Source organism: Phyllobates terribilis, unplaced genomic scaffold, assembly GCF_046119375.1.
Source record: "Phyllobates terribilis strain yellow unplaced genomic scaffold, ASM4611937v1 Scaffold_12__6_contigs__length_324123572, whole genome shotgun sequence".
NCBI lineage: Eukaryota > Metazoa > Chordata > Amphibia > Anura > Dendrobatidae > Phyllobates > Phyllobates terribilis.
In genome coordinates this window covers 174,498,315-174,518,760 of record NW_027362772.1, presented here as the reverse complement: position 1 = coordinate 174,518,760, position 20,446 = coordinate 174,498,315, and positions in this window count along the sequence as shown.

Below are 20,446 nucleotides of genomic sequence, written 5' to 3'. Positions count from 1 at the left end.
GGCCTAGTGGGCCGGGCCAACCACCGTCTGCCCCATCTGGTGCATCCGCGGCCTCTTCATCCTCTGTGGCTGGGGGGACAGCAGTCACACCTGTGTTGGGACGCAGACCTGCCACCTCTTTACCCGCAACAGCCAGCGTGATTGGCAGGTCATCATTTTATTTGGAGGTGGAAACACCAGCTGGTATTGAGCGCCCTCCGACACCGAGAGCACCACCTTTGGATCAAGGCAACCTAACATGTCCGCCTGCATAGACCGGCAGTTTGCCGGGGACACCCTTCTCAACCCCGTCTAAGCACAACAGCCAGCCCTCGGTCCCTCAGATGTGGACAAATAAAAGACCTTTTCCTCCTAGCCATGAGAAAGCTAAGAGGTTGAATTTCACCATCTGCAAGCTATTGGATACAGAAATGCTGCCTTTCCGCCTGGTGGACACAGAGGATTTTCAAGACCTTATGTTCGTCGCAGTGCCCCAGTACCAGATGCCCAGTCGGCACTACTTCTCAAAGAAAGGTGTGCCTGGGCTCCACCAGTATGTCGCACACAACATCATCGCTTCTTTGAGAAACTCTGTGTGTGACAGGGTGCATTTCACCACAGACACTTGGATGAGTAGGCATGGACAGGGGCATTATATGTCGCTGACTGGGCACTGGGTAACTATGGTGACAGCAGGATGAGGGGCTGCTGTCCAAGTCTTGCCGTACCCACGAGTTGTGCGTCAATCCTCTTTATCTCGAAGTTCCTCCACTGCTTCTGCCTCCTCAACCTCCTCTCGGTCCTCCACCTGCACCCAAAGTCTGTCTGGTCATGCCAAACACTTTCTAACTGCGCAGAAGGGATCCTGCTCACCTCCTTACTATGCTGGCAGCAGGGCTCAAGGTCATCCGGCGGTTTTTACTTTGAAATGTCTGGGAAATGTGAGTCACACAGCTGAGGAGTTGTGGTCAGCTCTGGAGAACCAGTTTCATGAATGGTTGTCTCCACTGGACCTGAAACCAGGGAAGGTCGTGTGCGACAATGCTGCAAACCTCGATGCGGCCCTTCGCCGGGCAATGTCACACACGTGCCTTGTATGGCTCACGTGTTGAACCTAGTTGTCTAGCAATTTTTAGGCTACCATCCCGGACTAGATGGCCTTCTGCAGAGGGCAGGGTCGCGGTGTGCTCACTTCCGCCATTTGCATCCCGCAGTTCAGCGACTTACATCTCTACAGAAGTCGTTGGGCCTGCCACTTCACCGGCTAAAATGTGATGTGCCTTCCCGGTGGAATTCAACTCTGCACATGTTGCAGCGACTGTGGCATCACCGACAAGCCCTTGTGCAATATGTTCTAATGTATAGCCGGGGCCAACGGGATCTGCACAGTTTTGAAATGGCGACGAAGAGGTTTAGTGCTGATGATGCCATTATTAGCATGACTATTCCGGTGATTTACATGCTGGAGCACATGTTAAACAGAATTCGGAGTCAGGTGGTGCGACAAGAGGAGGTGGAGGAAGTAGAGGAGGAGGAGTTGTATGCGGAAGGGCTAACATCTGCAAGGTCCAGATGGTCGGCAGCACCAAGGCGGCAGGCATGTGAGGGTGGGGGAGATGTATTTACCATGGCGCATGGTAGCAGCCAAACTAGTGAGGAAGGTTCAGGAGCCCAGGAAGGAGTGGAGGACGAACTGATGGAAGACTCATCAGATGAGGGAGACCTTGATCACATTTCTGTTGTGCGAGGTTGGGGGGAGAGGGCAGAGGAAGGAAGCATGATTGTTACCTCGCCACCAACACAACAGGGACTTGGTGCTCCTGGATGCGCAAGACACATGAGTGCCTTCTTGCTGCACTACCTGCAACATGACCCTCGAATTGTCAGAATTCGAAATAATCCTAACTACTGGGTTGCCACACTCTTAGATCCCCGGTACAAAAGTAAATTTGCTGAAATAATTCCTGCCGTAGAAAGGGATTCACGCATGCAGGAGTATCAGCAGAGACTGTTGCAGAATCTTACATGTGCTTTTCCACAAAACACCAGTGGTCCACGTAGTGAATCTCACAATTCTTACTTGCCAACCGTGGGACTGTCGAGTGTTCAGCCCTCAAACCGTAACAGAAACACAGTATCTGCTAGCAACAGAAATTTTGCGGAATCATTTCACAGCTTTTTTAGCCCATCCTTTGCAAGGCCACAGGAGACAAGAAGTCTGACACATAGTCAACGCCTAGAGACGATGGTACAGGAGTATCTCCAAGTAAACATCGAAGCCATGACTGTGTCACTGGACCCTTGCTCTTTTTGGGCTTCCAATCTGGATAAAGGTCCGGAGCTCGCCACTTACGCCTTGGAGATCTTGTCATGCCCCGCAGCCAGCGTTCTCTCTGAACGTGTGTTCAGCGCTGCTGGTGGTGTGCTGACAGATAAGCGCATGCGGCTGTCCAGTGAGAATGTAGACAGACTCACGTTCATAAAGATGAACAAATCATGGATCCGCAAGGACTTTTCTACCCCTGTGTCATCCTGGGGAGAGTAAAAGCTTGAGGATTTCGTAAAATCACCTCACCAATCGTTTTAAGCTTTCAAATTACTAATAATTTTTAGCTGCCTCTTGTCTGGAAAATAATTTTGGGCCTGTAGCAGTGTGCGGTACTCATTCTATTATGCCATCTATACTAAGCTCCACCAGCTTTCAAATTACTAATAATTTTTAGCTGCATCTTGTCTGGAAAATAATTTTGGGCATAGTAGCAGTGTGTGGTACTCATTTTAACCAACTGTTTTAAGCAACTCTGGGGCAATTGATGCCACTTAAGTGGAAAAAATGGAGACTCTTTTTGGAGTTCCTTTGCTTTGTTTTACGTGACGTTGCTATCATCAATTAGAGGTGGGTTGGGTCTCCCCCCCCCTTTTAACCGTAAGAAAATGCATACACTATGGCTTGGGGTAACACAGATGGTTGAGTCTGAAGAGCTGTTTACTCAGAGGTCTGCTCCAAAGCTTCATTGTCTGCTAGTCAGCTTAGTAACCCAGCTGCAAAGCAAGCTCCACCGCCTGTGTATCTAATAATGATTTTTAAATGCATCTAGCCTAGGCAGACTGTGGGGACCCCCAACCAAACACAGACGATCTGCATCTAACCCAGCCAATCATTTGATAGTATTGCTAGTTGCAGAGTCGCATGGGCTCTAAACCTTGCATAGCCCGTGCATTTTTTCAGATCCCTAAAGATGACCCAACTCGTGTTATCTGTAACATTTGTCACCAAAAGCTAAGTAGAGGTAAAAAAATACATAGTTTGAGTACTTCATGCATCAACTGTCACATGGATATGATGCATAAGTTGCAGTGCAAAGCTCACTGTGCTACAATGCGGCCTAGCGGGCCGGGACAACCACCATCTGCCCCACCTGTGTCATCCTGGGGAGACTAAAAACTACTGCGTAGTCTTTTCCAAAAAATTGAGGGAATTACCACGGGAATGGTTGGGAAGAGGTATAAGAGTTTAGGTAGGACGTTCATTTTTAGTATTCTTATTCTGCCGAACCAGGAAAAATCCTTCACCGTCCAAGAAGTAAGATCTTTATGGAGTTGTTCAATAAAGGGCCCAAAATTAAGATAAAATAGACGGGAGAGGTCTCTATGAATACGAATTCCTAAGTATTTGATACTCTGTGAGAGCCAGGCAAAGGGAAAGTTGGACTGGATGGAATCCTGTATGGATTTGGGGAGGGAGACATCGAGGGCCTCAAGTTTCTCTGCATTGATTTTAAAATTTGACCATGTAACAAAGAGATCTATTTCAGCGATAACAACAGGGATGGATATATGTGATTGAGTGATATATACTAGGACATCATCAGCAAATGCAGAGCACTTGTACTCGGTGCCTCCCATCTCAATCCACCTAATATTGGGGTTATCGCGAATTGATGAGAGCAGGTGCTCCATCACTAGGATGTATAAGAGAGGGGACAGAGGACATCCCTGCCTTGTGCCATTGGTGATTATGAAAGGTGATGAAAATGTTCCATTTATCTTCAGCATAGCTGACGGATTGCGATACAGGGCCATGATTTTGGCTATAAAAGGGTCCAATAGACCCCTACACCAAGCTTTTTAAGAGAATAATATATGGCGTGCCAGGAGACTCTATGGAATGCTTTCTCAGCATCCAACGAGAGTATCTAATTACAAATTTGTAACTGCATCTAGCCCAGGAAATACTTTGGACCTAGCAGCAGTGTCTGCTAGTCAACGGATTATCTCACCTGTTAAGCAAGCTACACCACCTGTAGTTTGGACACTTAATTTTTTCAAAGGAAATGGTTCTGGCCCCCGGGACACTCAGTGAAGAGCATCGGGGAGGCACCCCAAGTCACAGGGGCTGGGACTGGAGGTAGGACGCCTTGCGGTAGCCCGCCAAGCACGATCATTATAAAAGCTTTTTAACTGCAGCAACTTTAGTGGACACTACTGGAGCTGGAATTTCTGCAGCTGCTGGCATCAGACTTGCCCTCCAATAGATCCTTGTAAAAGGATTTAAAGTGTACTCATTCAAATTACAAAGACAATTTAAATGAAAAAGCTTAGACCTGTCTCCACCCCAGGAGGGTTCGCTCGACCCACCAGCGGACAGGCACCAGTATTGGGAGAGGGGGGCTCGCCGTCAGGATCCACCGCGGCTCTGGCACAAATCCGGCGACACGGAGGTGGCACGGGCAGGAACGGACAGGCCGTGTCAGCTTCGCACTTGCTTGGTTTTAGAAGGGCAACACATGCCTATATCTGTGTCTCCCCCTTCTTTAACTCCTCCACCTCTTTTCTTTTCGCATGACTATATGTACTTGTCACTTTTCCATGTGTTAGTTGTGTCTTCTGAGCAGTTTGTCAGCTTTTGGACACCTTTGAAGGTGTTTTCTATGTGTTTCTATGTGTTTTTGTTTTCCTGCCATTGGTTTTAACGGTGTTTGACGTTGTTCGACGAACAGTTCGACGAACATTTCGGCGAAGGGACCGAACTCGAACAGTACAGGGGTGGCTCAACTCCAGTCAGGATGGCCAAACGTTCTAAGGCGCTGCGTTCAGGTCGTAGTCTCTCCTGGAGGCATGGGTTTGAATCCCACTTCTGACATTAGCATTTTCTTTCAAGAAATTGTTCAGCTTCACTCCTGTTACTGATTAGTTGGGGTCCGCTCTATTGGTGGCAATCTCAAACAGAAAACTAAGAGTGATGAGGCTTAGCAAAACCAATTCTCAACGTTGGCACTTTGGCTGTATTCCTGGGGGTCCTTGAGGCAAATCTTAAATGTCCTGAATTTGTGCTTTCACAAAAGACTTCTGGGAACATCAAATAGTTTCTTTGTGCATATGTTAGTTGTTGTTTTGGCACCAGAAAAATACTGTGGATAGGAAAATGGGAGGGACTATTTCATCTCTATGTGTTCTCTGTCCCTATTAGGGCAGAGAGTGAACCTCCTAAGGTGCTGTCGTGGAAGATTCCTAGAAACCGTATTACCAGTAAGTCTAATTTCAGATTTTTCAACCTCAGGCATCAATAGACTATAAATATACTTAATAAACAAAAGCTAAAAGAGCAGATGAACATAGTTTAACAAGTCTGAAATGCGCATGTGATACTGACATCAAAGTTTCACCACATTTTGGGACAAATGTTTTCACTTTCAACATTAACAATCAGTAGAATATTTTCTCTAAATTTGCATCTCCTTTCTTCACTCCAATTGTTTGCAGCTAAGAAAAAATAAAGCTTGATGCAACATAATGCTTACAAATTGTGTTTTATGCTCTATCATCACCTGTCCTACAGAGACACAGTCAGAATTACCCTGGCAAATGGAGTAAAATTGAAAATGTAAAAAAAATGCAGAATTGCTGTTTTTTTCTATTCATTCACAAAGAGTTAATGAAAGTTCTTAAATATGTACTGCAAAATAGCGGGACATTCAAATATAGATTATTTTGCCAAAACCAGTCAAAGTAAAAATAAATACAACCAGTTGTGACATTTGCAGTGTGTTGAACATTCCTGAAATTAGATGTGTCCAACCGAAATAGATCATTTGGGAGAGCGTTAGACTGAAGATCTAAGGCTGCGTGCCCACGTTGCGGATTACAAGCGTTTTTGATGCGGAATTTCCGCAGCGGAAATGCTTGTAAAATGCTTGGTAATCCGCACCCCATGGTCCCCAAGGGGATTCCGCAAGTTCTATACACATGCTGCGGATTTTTCCGCAGCGTTTATGCGGCGTTCAAAAATCCGCAGCATGTCAATTAATTTTGCATTTCCGCAAGCGGAATTGCCTTTGTGTAATACATTAAAAAACGCAAGGCAATTCCGCATGTGGAAAACTCGCGATAAATGCACGAAAAACGCGCGATAAATGCGTGAGGAATTCCGCATGCTTTTTTCCGGGAGAGGACTTGCAGAAATGAAGCAGAAATTTTCTGCTTCATTCCTGCAACGTGGGCACATAGCCTAAAGGTCCCGGGTTTCGGCAAAAGTCTTCTTCTTCACCCATTAAATTTTAAGCAGAAAATAAACAAAGCATATGGACTGACTGTTTACAGAGTATGTAAAAGTCCTAATCATTATAACTATCTACAGGAAATAAAATGATAGAAACTTAAGAACTGAACACTTTTATTTTTTGAGAAAAATAATATTTTTTGTAATTTTTCTTTCATTCTGGATGTCATCATTTTGTTTTATTTTAGTTTGACTTAGCTGTATGAGGATTTAAAGGAAACCTGATAGCTAATACGGGCAGCATGTATCGGACACTAGCTGAATGATTTCAGCCATGTATGTTTGACTATGAATTGCTGTGGCATTAGTGAGAAAAATATGCTTCTAAAATATGCCAGGAACAAAGCTGTTTGGGGAAAAAGTCAGGAAGGCAAAAAACACAATCCCCAACTCAGGACCGTCATCTTTCATTCTAAAAATAGGGGGTTTCCACTTTAATGGTAAGACAAAGAATCCACAGATTTGGCATTTCTCTAGCGAGGAGAGCCCACTTAAAATGTATGGGGTGTTTGTCTCCATAAGCACAAGCTGGGCACTAAACTGGCTTATTTGCAATTCTGGATGTTGCAGAGTGAAAACACCTGTTCGACAAAAATAGTAATTGTCGGTGTTGATGAATTCATTGTGAGGAGTAATTTATAAAATGGGATCACTTTGGAGTGGTTTCTGCTGTTTTGGTACTTTTGGAACTTCGCAAATGTCACCCGCAAAATATTCTTGCAAAATCTGCGTTCCCAAAACCCAAATAGCGCTCTTATTTTCAAAGGCCTGCTGTGTGACCAAACAGTAGTTTCTGAAGACATATGGGGCATCACCGCATTTTAATGAAATTGTGCAACTTTAGATATTTTCACAAGAAAAACTAAATATATATTGACCTAAATTTACCATTAATATAAAGTACAATGTGTTACAAAATAACACTATCAGAATCAAGGGGATATGTTAAGCATTGCCACATAAAGTGATACATGTCAGATTTAAAAAACTGTGCTTGGTCATCAAGCTCAAAATTGGATGCAACTAGTGTTGAGCGAGCATGCTCGACACTGCTCGGTACTCGCCCGTGCATCACGCTACTCGGGATGTTCGGCGAGCACCGAGCATTTCTGGGTTACTCGGGCTGGAGCTCGGGTCTCTGCCCTGCATGTTTGGCTCTCTATACAGAGCCAATGAACATGCAGGGATTGCCAGCCAGTCACTGTAATGCCGCAGCCTTGTTGTTTGTGGGCATTACAGTGATTGGTTGGCTGCACAGCGTCACCTCGAGTATTTAAAACCGGGCGCCGCCATCTTGGACACAGACGCTCCAGATCAGACAGTGTAGGGACAGCGCTGCTGAGCTAGGGAGAGATTTTTCCTGTGAAATAGTTAGTGTAAAGGTCTGTAAAGGCTGCCAGAACAAACAAACAGTCCTTCTAAGGACTAATATCCATTTCAGATATCAGACAGGCAGGCAGGCAAGCTGTATAGGAGACGCAGACCAGCAAATGCTGCATTACAGTCCTGTGTGCTCCACTTTCTGAAATTGCTGGACTTAGCTGCAGGTCTCGGGGGCCAGTAAAAATCCTTTTTTTTCATCTAAATCCTCTTTTTTTTTCCTCCTACACACTGTACAAACACCCGTTTAATTAACCTATTGGTGTCCCCTCCCCCTCCCCCAAAAATAAGTGTGTCTCTGATTTTTCAGACACAAATATATCTGTTGAAAATAGTCTGGTATAGGCCACTGAAACAGAAGTGTGGTTTTGCAGTTCCACGGGTAAAATCTCTGTAGTATCCAGTTTTGGGACTTTGGTATCTAAAAAAAAAACAAGTTGAGTGTGTTGCTCACTGTTCTGCCGCAAATCTATATATTTTAAAAACTGTGGTATACACCAGTAAATTAAAACTGTGGTTTTGCTGTTCCACGTTAAAAAATCTCTATTATCCCGCTTTTCGCATTTTTTGCAGTAAAAAAAAACAGTAGTGTCTCCTGAGTGTTCTGAGACAAGAATATATCTGTTGAAAATAGTCTGGTGTACGCCTGACAAATCCCAGTGTGGTTTTGCAGTTCTACGGGTAAAATCTACGTAGTATCCAGTTTTAGGCCTTTGGTATCTAAAAAAACCAGTTTGAGTGTGTCGCTCACTGTTCAGCCGCAAATCTATATATTTTAAAAGTGTGGTATACACCAGTAAACAATGACTGTGATGTTGCCATTCCACGGTAAAAAATCTCTATTATCCTGCTTTTCACATTTTTTGCAGCAAAAAAAACCAGTAGTGTCTACTGACTGTTCTGACACAAAAATATATCTGTTGAAAATAGTCTGGTGCATGCCTGACAAATCCCAGTGTGGTTTTGCAGTTCTACAGGTAAAATCTCTGTAGTATCCAGTTTTGGGCCTTTGGTATCTAAAAAAAACCAGTTTGAGTGTGTCGCTCACTGTTCAGCCGCAAATCTATATATTTTAAAAAGTGTGGTATACACCAGTAAATTAATACTGTGGTTTTGCTGTTCCACGTTGAAAAAGCTCTATTATCCTGCTTTTCGCATTTTTTGCAGTAAAAAAAAACAGTAGTGTCTCCTGACTGTTCTGACACAAAAATATATCTGCTGAAAATATTCTGGTGTACGCCTGACAAATCCCAGTGTGGTTTTGCAGTTCTACGGGTAAAATCTCTGTAGTATCCAGTTTTGGGCCTTTGGTATCTAAAAAAAAACAGTTTGAGTGTGTCGCACATTGTTCAGCCGCAAATCTATATATTTTAAAAAGTGTGGTATACACCAGTAAATTAAAACTGTGGTTTTGCTGTTCCACGGTAAAAAATCTCTATTATCCTTCTTTTCGCATTTTTTGCAGTAAAAAAAACCAGCAGTGTCTCCTGAGTGTTCTGACACAAAAATATATCTGTTGAAAATAGTCTGGTGTACGCCTGACAAATCCCAGTGTGGTTTTGCAGTTCTACGGGTAAAATCTCTGTAGTATCCAGTTTTGGGCCTTTGGTATCTAAAAAAAACAGTTTGAGTGTGTCGCTCACTGTTCAGCCACAAATCTATATATTTTAAAAAGTGTGGTATACACCAGTAAACAATAACTGTGGTTTTGCCATTCCACGGTAAAAAATCTCTATTATCCTGCTTTTCGCATTTTTTGCAGTAAAAAAAAAAACAGTAGTGTCTCCTGAGTGTTTTGACACAAAAATATATCTGTTGTAAAATAGTCAGGTGTACGCCTGACAAATCCCAGTGTGGTTTTGCAGTTCTACGGGTAAAATCTCTGTAGTATCCAGTTTTGGGCCTTTGGTATCTAAAAAAAAACAGTTTGAGTGTGTCGCTCACTGTTCAGCCGCAAATCTATATATTTTAAAAAGTGTGGTATACACCAGTAAATTAATTCTGTGGTTTTGCTGTTCCACGTTGAAAAAGCTCTATTATCCTGCTTTTCGCATTTTTTGCAGTAAAAAAAAACAGCAGTGTCTCCTGAGTGTTCTGACACAAAAATATATCTGTTGAAAATAGTCTGGTGTACGCCTGACAAATCCCAGTGTGGTTTTGCAGTTCTACGGGTAAAATCTCTGTAGTATCCAGTTTTGGGCCTTTGGTATCTAAAAAAAAACAGTTTGAGTGTGTCACTCACTGTTCAGCTGCAAATCTATATATTTTAAAAAGTGTGGTATACACCAGTAAATTAAAACTGTGGTTTTGCCATTTCACGGTAAAAAATCTATATTATCCTGCTTTTCACATTTTTTGCAGTAAAAAAAAACAGTAGTGTCTCCTGAGTGTTCTGACTCAAAAATATATCTGTTGAAAATAGTCTGGTGTATGCCTGACAAATCCCTGTGTGGTTTTGCAGTTCTACGGGTAAAATCTCTGTAGTATCCAGTTTTGGGCCTTTGGTATCTAAAAAAAAAACAGTTTGAGTGTGTCGCTCACTGTTCAGCCGCAAATCTATATATTTTAAAAAGTGTGGTATACACCAGTAAACAATAACTGTGGTTTTGCCATTACACAGTAAAAAATCTCTATTATCCTGCTTTTCGCATTTTTTGCAGTAAAAGAAAACAGTAGCGTCTCCTGACTGTTCTGACACAAAAATATATCTGTTGAAAATTGTCTGGTGTACGCCTGACAAATCCCAGTGTGGTTTGCCATTCCACGGTAAAAAATCTCTCTTATTCAGGCTTTGGTATTTTTTCCATAAGGAGAAACAGTAATAGTTTCTCCATGATTGTTCTGATTGTTTAAAAGAGTCGGGTGTAGGTCAGAGAATTAGAACTGTGGTTTTCCTCTTCCACGGTTCTAATCTACTTTCTATTACTCTTTTTTTATTGATAGTGCGAGTGTAAGCTATTTTATTTCCTTTACAATGGGCAAGGCACGTGGCAAGGTACGTGGAACTGGACATTCTGGTGATGGTGCGTGCAGAGGACAGGGCCGTGGCCAAGGTGAAAATGTGCCACAACCAACAGCCACATCTTCTCGCTCCCACTTCTTGACCGAATTTCTAGGGAAGCACAGTTCTATGGGAAGAGAACGAAAGAATGTATGTTATGCAAGAAGTGATAATAACATGATTTCAAAGCGAGTAGACAAAATGGAGTTTCTCTAGCATGAGTATCAATATGTCCTTTGCATTCCCCCCTAAAAATTATGTTATTATCAACAATAGAGGTGCTATCCCAGGGTCATGCTCTTAGCCTGAGGGATATTGGTCTTCACTCAATTAGTGCCCTTGTTACCAATTGAGGCTGTCGCGGCATGTCTATTCCCCCTTGTTAGTTGATATAATCATAAGCTCAGATCTGAGGTTGGTCGGGGCAAGCGGGTAAAGTTCATCATTCCCTTGTCATCCATGTCCTCAATGCTGGTTACATCTGGGAGGTCCGTGTATAGTCCGTGTATAGTAGCATGGATGTTGGTTGGCAGCGCCCTCCTTGCTCTCTGATGACTGTCAGGCTTTCCTCATGTAAAATGGAATACAATAAAAGACTAGTTTTAGTAAAACATATTAAAAAGCAAGCAACAATATGCAACACTCTTTGGTCTTTAGTCCAGCACTAAAGTATGTTGATTAGCCACTATGATAAGCTGATTCTGCACCGCAACAGTAGTATTAATTACTTCCAATACACTCTAAATCTGGTCATCTAAGTAATTAGTAACCTCCACTAATTTGTCTCACATTTGTATTACCATAGGGTAGAGGAAGACAATACTGGCTATCTTATTGGGTATACGTATACTCATTTGTACTAAATGAGGTCTTCCTGATGGGCGTGGGGTGTTGTCTTTGGCACGTTTATAGATGGTATGAAGAGGGATGGTTCTCAACTCTACTTTACTATGGGGAATAAGATAAGTGGCTGAAGTTAGCCGGGCCAATGTGCAAGTCCCCCCTACTCCGACTGGGAGCCATTTATACGCATTATTCCCACAGACCCAATATGTGGCTGATGGTAAATCCCATAAAGCAGAGTGCTGTAATACTAATTTATGTACCAAATCAATAAAAATGGTGTTATTTGAAAACATACATCATGAAGGCATTTGTCCCAGGGGGTTACAATATCAATATCCAACATTTGGATTGCCACATGTTGGATTACTAGGCTTATATTCAGAAAATTCATTACAAGGGACGTTACCAGATATTTTATAACATGTCATTGGTGCCTTTTATAAACAGATTTGTATGTACCCATGAATGATTATGAATATATCTTTCCAATAATGACAGTCTGGAAAGGGCATACTAGCGGCTGAAACTGGTGAGTGAGTACATATCCAACAGTCACTGATCTGCTTGTTTTCTAATTGTCTTAATTCTTGTACCAAAATCTGATGGTGAGTAATGAACTTATTATTAAAGGGGTCAGTACTCTGTTGTAGGCTTTTCCAGGTATTGACTAGTTTAACCATACATATTATCATAAAACATCTCAGCTGTTGGGATTGTCAGGAGCACTTGGTATGGTCCGTCATACAATGGTTCTAGTCCATGTTTCCGAACATGCCTCTTCACATACACATAATCTCCAGGCCTGAGGGTAAGAAAACCTTCTGCATCAGCTGGATCTGGAATAGAAGATGATACTAACGCATGGGTGTTAGTTAAGGCTTTGGTAAGCTGAATCACATATTGCACAACATAATCTGTTTCTTCTGATAATTGTTGTGGGGTAAATCTAGCTATGGCTGGTTGTGACCCAAACAGTATCTCATAGGGTGACAGTTTGTGTTTCCCTATGGGTGTGGTGCATATGTGATATAGTGCAATGGGAAGGAGCTCAGGCCACTGGGCTGTAGACTCCTGCATCATTTTGGTTCACTGCCCTTTTAGTGTGCCATTCAATCTCTCCACCTTGCCACTTGACTGTGGATGGTAAGGAGTATGTATCGTCACTGTTGATCCGATCATGGTGAATATTTCTTGATATACGCATGAGGGAAAGGCTGGTCCTTGATCACTTTTGATAACTTCTGGGACTCCATACCGGCAAACAACTTCAGAGACCAGCTTCTTGGCGGTAGTCTTGGCAGTCATGTTTGGAACGGCGAATGCTTCTGGCCAACTGGAAAACATATCCACTACCACTAAGCAGTCCATGGGGCCAGTAGGCTGCAACGGCTGGATACAGGAGTCGAGGCAAACAGTACAGTTATTTCTTCTTCCATAGCCCATCTATCATCTTAGCACCCGCCTCCTTCCACGACTGGCATTCTTATTTAGAGCATAGAGCGTGTGGAGCGACAGCCAACTGTCTTGGTAGTTTCACCGCTTCCATCAATTGTCTGACGCTTTCAGCATTTTTCACAGGAGAACCTGCAGTCAGAGCTTTGAGCTCTGCTTCCTGTGCTGACATACTGGGAGGTAAGACCGCGTCCTCTACCAATGTATCTTCAGTTGTGACAGCATATCCAGTATGAAACCTGCCAGAGGTGTCAGCATATCTGGATCATCCATCCGTATACAACGCAAGTTCTGGGTCATCCAAGGGTACTTCCCCCACTAGAGCAAGTGGAGTTGACTCCGCAGTAATTTGTTCCGGACAATCATGCAGTGGAGCCTCTTTCCCCTCTCCTTCAGGTGCTGGTAGCAGGGTGGCTGGGTTGATGGTGGTGAACCACGGGTGTAACTTCACATTTTCTGGCAAAATCAACGAAAATTGCAGCCACAGGTGTCTCTGTGTAGACAGATGTTTAGGTGGTTGCTGTGTGGCGTGAACCGCTCGTAGACAGCTGGGATTGTTGCAACAGTTCTTGGTGCTCCTTGTTGTTTACATCAGCCAGATTGTCTTCTCTTAATGCATCATACAGGGGCTGCATCAGACGTGAGGCGTCTGGGATCCATTGTCTTCAATGTGTACATAGTCCGAGAAACCGTTGCAGCTCTATGGAATCTTTTGGGAATGGTAGCAGGTAGATGGCCGTCTTCCTTTCTTCTGTGAGATGTCTGGCACCCTGAGTAAGGCAATGGCCTAAGAAGACCAGTTGACAAAGGCAAAACTGAAGCTTCGAGGCTGAGACTTGACAATTCAGATTTGCCAGATGCTTGAGGAGGCTAACACTGGCCCTGATGGACACTTGCTCTGTGTAAATGTAATATGTAAATGCAAACAGAAACTGACAGTCTTTGTGTAGTGGAATGCTAATAAAAAAACAAAACAAAAAAAAAACCAGACAACGTGTACGTGCATCTATTAGATGCTTAAGGATATATGACCATCTAGAAAATTAATTTACATAAACACATATATTGCTCTGTCACACACTGATCATGATGATCTTTCTCATACACATTCTGGGATTCTGGGTGTAGTGTGTATTGCGGCCTGTATTTCGGGTGTGCTAAGATGGCTACCACCAGAAGGAAGCATACTACAGGAAGGGTGCACCAAGATGGCCACCGCCAAAGGGACATGTGGTCAGAGGCTGGAGGTGATGCAATGGGTGTAGCAACATGGCCGCTACAGGAAGTGTTGAACTTTGGGCGGACATAGGTATAACAGATGAGGATAGGAGAACTAGGAGTGACTTGGGTAGTGGCAAGGGGTGTGTCTCCTGGACGGGGCACGTGACATGCAACACAATAATCTGCTGACAATGGATTCTGCTGGCCACAATTAGAACATTTCCACCAATTCATTACTCCGCCATTATCGGAGAGCAGTATCTTTGTAATACACATAACATAGCGTCTTTCCCTTATTGTCTGTATTTTCTTCCTCCATTCACCTTTTTTCCCTCTCTGCTCTATATGAAGCCAAGGCCGTTCTGCTATGCTAGCAGCTGTAACTGGGCGCTTATCTGGCAGCGCGCATATTTCAGTTAACCATTTAAGTTCCTCCACATATCTACATACTTTTTCCTTCGGTCAACAAACTCAGTGCAACCTTTCCTCACAAGTATTCACTACTTTCCAACATTTCAACATTTCATTGGTATCTGATATGTTACTCATAACCGTGGGTAGTGCCCGTAAGATGCAGACCTCCTCTATGTGTGCATCAGAGTTTGGATCTTTTAAAGTAAGGATCATCTGACCATTGTCCTGGAATTGGATTCTGGATTGGAATTTAGACAAGAGGTCTGCTCATAAAAGATTTACCTGGCAGATCGGGAATATGCCATTACTTCTGGAAATAGGCCAATTGGAATAGGTTTGGTGAAAGTGTGTTTGTTAGATCTGCCATCTACACCGATCAATATTAGATTATCGTTAGAAAATTGGACTGGGTCAGTTCAGTGGATTGATTTTAAAATGGAGTTGGCCGCCCCAGTGTCTACCATGAACTTTACCGGAAAGATTCCCTCATTCCCTCCCACTGGGAGAACTACAGATGAACAGAGCTCGGGGGTGATTACGGGCAGCATCACGATGGCAGTCTCTGGTTTACCTTCCTTTCAGAACGGGCGGTCCTGGGGAACATTTTCTCATGGCAAGTCCCATGGGCCGGGTGTCCTATTTCTGAATACGGGGACTTGCGTGGTGCACTGACCAGCAGGGGTGTGACAGTCTCTTTGGAAGTGTCCTGCTCGGCCACACCTCCAGTACTGAAGGCGTGAATTCACTATTGGTCTTCTCTCGGGATACATTACTTGCTGATCAGGTACCACCATGAGGTAATAGTGGGGCTGTAAGGGAGGAGGAGGGGATACTGTGCTATGGGTACTGCGGGTGCAGCAATTACCATTGTACTGATTGTGGGGAGATCTTGGAGGTAGGGGAATACTGGAGGAGACCAGATTTCGGGTTTGATTGTGGGTTTGATTAATTGAGCAGCATAATCAACAAGATCCCTGTCGATGGCCAAGAGTCTTATCTCTCTCAATTTAGTTAGATGCATGGCAATACACTGCTTTATTGCTCCGACTATTATTTTGGCCGCAACCTCTTTTGGGCATCCAAAGATACCAGTGGAAATGAATGGCAGGGCTAGGGTTGGGGCCGCATGAAGCTGTGATGCGTATGCCAGGGTGTTTTGGATTGTTTCTTTAAGCAGGTGTTGTGACCTGGGTAAATCCAGGGGATCATATTTTGGTCCAACCGCATGTATAACAAACTGACATGATAGCTTTCCGGCTCTTGTAGCCACCACCTCTCCTTCTCTTAATGGTCCATGGTCACGGATGTAATCATTAGATGCAGCTTGTATTGTAGGTCCCCCAATATGACATATCTGTGCAGCTAGCCCCCACCCATGCTGCAGTTTCGCATTTGCTGCGTTTACAATGATCCCAACCTGCTGTTGTGGTATACTCCCGATGCCTATTCTCAGTATAGTGGAGAAATTTGAAGGACTATTCAGTAAAACAGATGCCACTTCCTGATACTCGTGTCCATGTTCTATTTCCCCAGTTTGGGAGAGGGTGAATAGGGAAGAGTTCAGAGGACCCTGGGTCTCTCTGAATGGAGTATGGACCATGGCAGGGGCAGGTGGGGGTGGTGGTTTATAATACCCCCCATCTTCGTTAAGTAATGGGCAGGTTGGTGCTATAACACCGGGTTTACGTGCTCCACAATTATAGCACGTCTTGCGCCATCCTGAATTAGTGACCGAACACACATTACAGAGCCAACCGTCTGGGTTATATGATGGTGGCTGACTCTCAGTGGGAAGTGCAGGGTATTTAATTTCATAAGGTATAAATTGCTCAGTTTCCGAATTCAGGGGCTGGGGTACTGCTACATTTGTGGGAGATGCTTCTTTAGGGGCTTTAGATTTGGATTGTGGACACATAATTTGGGAAGTGGGGGGGCCTACTTCCTCCTGTACTTTTTCAACATATCCTTCATCACAAATCTCATGTGCCACTTTCCTAAAGTTTTCAGCATCTTCCAACAATCCACAGTCAACTAATTTTCCTCTATTGTGGCGAATTCCTTTGTCCCACAACACAGGCTGAAGCCTCCCCTCCACAGGAAAATGTAACACTTTAAACACTTTTGGCGCGTGCTTAAATGATCTTTTCCCTTCTCTTCCTCCTGTCTCTCTCTCTCCTCCTGGAGAGACAAATTCTTTCTGCTCCACAGAAACATTGATTATTCACTACAACTGACAAAAAGATCCTTAATTTGTGCACAGCAAAGTCTGGCCAGAGCTCTCAGCTGTTCCACTATTAACAACTCACCCCTCCCATTGCGGGAATTCTTTCACAGCACAATGAAAGGAGAAGCGCCTTTTGCATCAGCTTTGCAGCTCTTAGCAACTTAGCAGCGCTCCGGACACTCGATATACATATATCTACTTGCGTGTCCTACCCAATCTTCGATCACCTGCCGTAACTGAAGCTAACAATGTTCAGTCTCTCCTAAGGATTTTTGTCAGAAGCTGAGAAAGATTTACACAATATTCACTTGTCAATCCGAGGTGATACTGATTTGAAGTTAAATAATATCAGGCTCCTAATGGGACTTCACCCCTTATAGTCTCACCTTTGACTACATCCAAAGAGGACATCCGGAGATACTGCAAACAACCACACACCACGTGGAAACCACGCCAAACGGTCAGTGTCACTAGTAATGAACTTGTGCACTTACCATGGCTTTTTGTGGGGGATGATCAGTCCCAATTCCAGTGGGGGAGGCTGAAGGCAGGTCTCTCTTTGTGGACGTCCAGAGGTGGAGGGGCGTCCCTGGTTAGGGATCTGAGTCACGGCACCAACTGTTAAGGGAGGGCAATAACCCTTCACGGTTGACCAAGTGTGTGTCAAATTATTAAATTATTATGTTGATTGCAATCCACAGAAAACCAAACGGAAACAATGTTCTGTATTGGGAGGTTTCAAAGAATCTCTGATCCCGTTTATTTTGCTAAGCATTTTATATTGTTTTGAGTATATCAAATAGCCAATCAACTCTACAGCCATACTACAATACTATAGGCTAACTGATGTGAGTACAATTATTACGGAAACACATATATGGTCATATTATCATTGTTAGTTTGAAGCACTATGGAAATTTTACAAGGTCAAACCTGGCCTAAACAAGTTAGATAACAGTGTCTGACAAAATGTTCTCTTGAGAAAAAGTTAGTGTGAGATAAGTTCTATGCGAAGAGAAAGAAAGAATGTATGTTATGCAAGAAGTGATAATAACATGATTTTAAAGCGAGTAGACAAAATGGAGTTTCTCTAGCTTGAGTATCAATATGTCCTTTACAAAAATAGTCTGGTGAACGCCTGACAAATCCCAGTGTGGTTTTGCAGTTCCACGGGTAAAATCTCTGTAGTATCCAGTTTTGGGCCTTTGGTATCTAAAAAAAAAAACAGTTTGAGTGTGTCACTCACTGTTCAGCCGCAAATCTATATATTTTAAAAAGTCTGGTAAACAATAACTGTGGTTTTGCCATTCCACGGTAAAAAATCTCTATTATTCAGGTTTTGGTATTTTTTCCGTAAGGAAAAACAGTAATAGTTTCTCCCTGATTGTTCTGATTATTTAAAAGAGTCGGGTGTAGGCCAGAGAAATAGAACTGTGGTTTTCCTCTTCCACGGTTCTAATCTACTTTTTATTACCCTTTTTCCATTGATAGTGCAAGTGTAAGCTATTTTATTTCCTTTACAATGGGCAAGACGCGTGGCAAGGCTCGTGGAACTGGACATTCTGGTGATGGTGCGTGCAGAGGACGGGGCCGTGGCTAAGGTGAAAATGTGCCACAACCAACAGCCACATCTTCTCGCTCCCACTTCTTGACCGAATTACTAGGTAAGCACAGAACAACACCAGTATTGCGAACTGATCAGTGTGAACAGTTTATTAATTGGATAGCAGATAATACTTCCAGTTACCTGGGCACCACCACCTCCGGTCTGTCTTCCACACGGTCAACTCTTAGTAGCTGTGAGTCTCGACCGCATACTCCTCCTCACCCTGATGCTCCTTCCTCCCATCATGCCGAGTGTCGTCAGCCAGCAATTGATCCCACACTTGGACACTCTGAAGAGCTGTACACTGGTCCATTTCCATATTTGTGCCCCTCGCCTGCTACGCTTGAAGTGGTGGAAGAGGAGATCCCATGTAGTGATGCCCAAATATTTGAACAGCCACAGCCACAGGAAGTTGACGCTGGCAATTTGTCACAAGAGGTGGACGATGACGAGACACAATTGCCAGGAAGTGAGGAGGAGCATCGTGGTGAGCAAGTGGAAGTGGAGGAGGTGGTGGATGATCTAGTAACTGACCCAATGTGGCAGGAGGACATGCAGAGTGAGGCCAGCAGCACACAGGGGGAGGGAGGCAGTGTACCCCAGCAGGCAGGAAGAAGCAGTGTGGTGGCCGCAGACAGAAGGCAGGCAGCCGTTCCCTATAACACCAACACGAGGGATGTTGCCAGTACAAGCGGTAGGTCTTCCAGAGTCAGGAATTTTTTTAAAGACTCTGCTGATAACCCCAAAAAGGCCATTTGTACCACCTGCCATGCCAGCATCAGCAGGGGTGACAAAACTACCCGCCTGACCACCACCAGCATGATCAGGCACATGGCAGCAAAGCACCACGACCAGTGTCAGCGGGTGTCACCACTGCTTCTTCCGCTGTTGTGCATGCAATAGAACCCCCTGTTGTGTGTGCAAGGCAATCCCCTGTCCATACTGCATGTAAAGATGCCCCCTCCTCTCAGTCTTCACTTGTTATGGCAGTTTCTCAAGAAAAAGCATCAACGTCCACGTCCATGTCCCACCGCAGCATTCAATTGTCCATATCCCAGACCTTTGAACGAAAGCGGAAATTTGCAGCTAATGCCCCACAGGCCACAGTCCTAAATTCGCACATTTCAAGACTGCTTGAATTGGAAATGCTGCCTTTTAGGCTGGTGGAGACGGAATCCTTCCGCAACCTTATGGCGGTGGCCGTCCCTCGGTACTCGGTCCCCAGCCGACACTATTTGGCCCGGTGTGCCATCCCCACACTACACAAGCATGTGTCACAAAACATCTGCGTTGCCCTCAACAACGCAGTTACTGGGAGAGTCCACCTGACAACGGACACGTGGACAAGTGCTTGTGGCCAGGGACGGTACATCTCCCTGACGGCACACTGGGTAAACATAGTGGAAGCCAGGACCCAGTCGGACCTTGGGACGGAACACATCCTCCCCACACCGAGGATTGCGGGCCCTATGTCAGTCAGAGTTGCCCCCACAGTGTACAGCTCCTGCGCATAATCCTCCTCCTCATGTTCAGGCTCCATCTCAGATATCACAACATCAGTTACAAGCTGGAAGCACTGCAGTACTGCCTCCGCCAAGCGGCAACAGGCTGTGCTGAAACTCATAAGCTTAGGTGATAAACCTCACACTGCTTGTGAGTAGTTTTGAGCCACCCCGGTAGTGTTCGAGTTCGGTTCGGTTCGTCGAACACCCGTATGTTCGCCGAACTGTTCGTCGAACTGTTCATCGAACTGTTCATCGAACA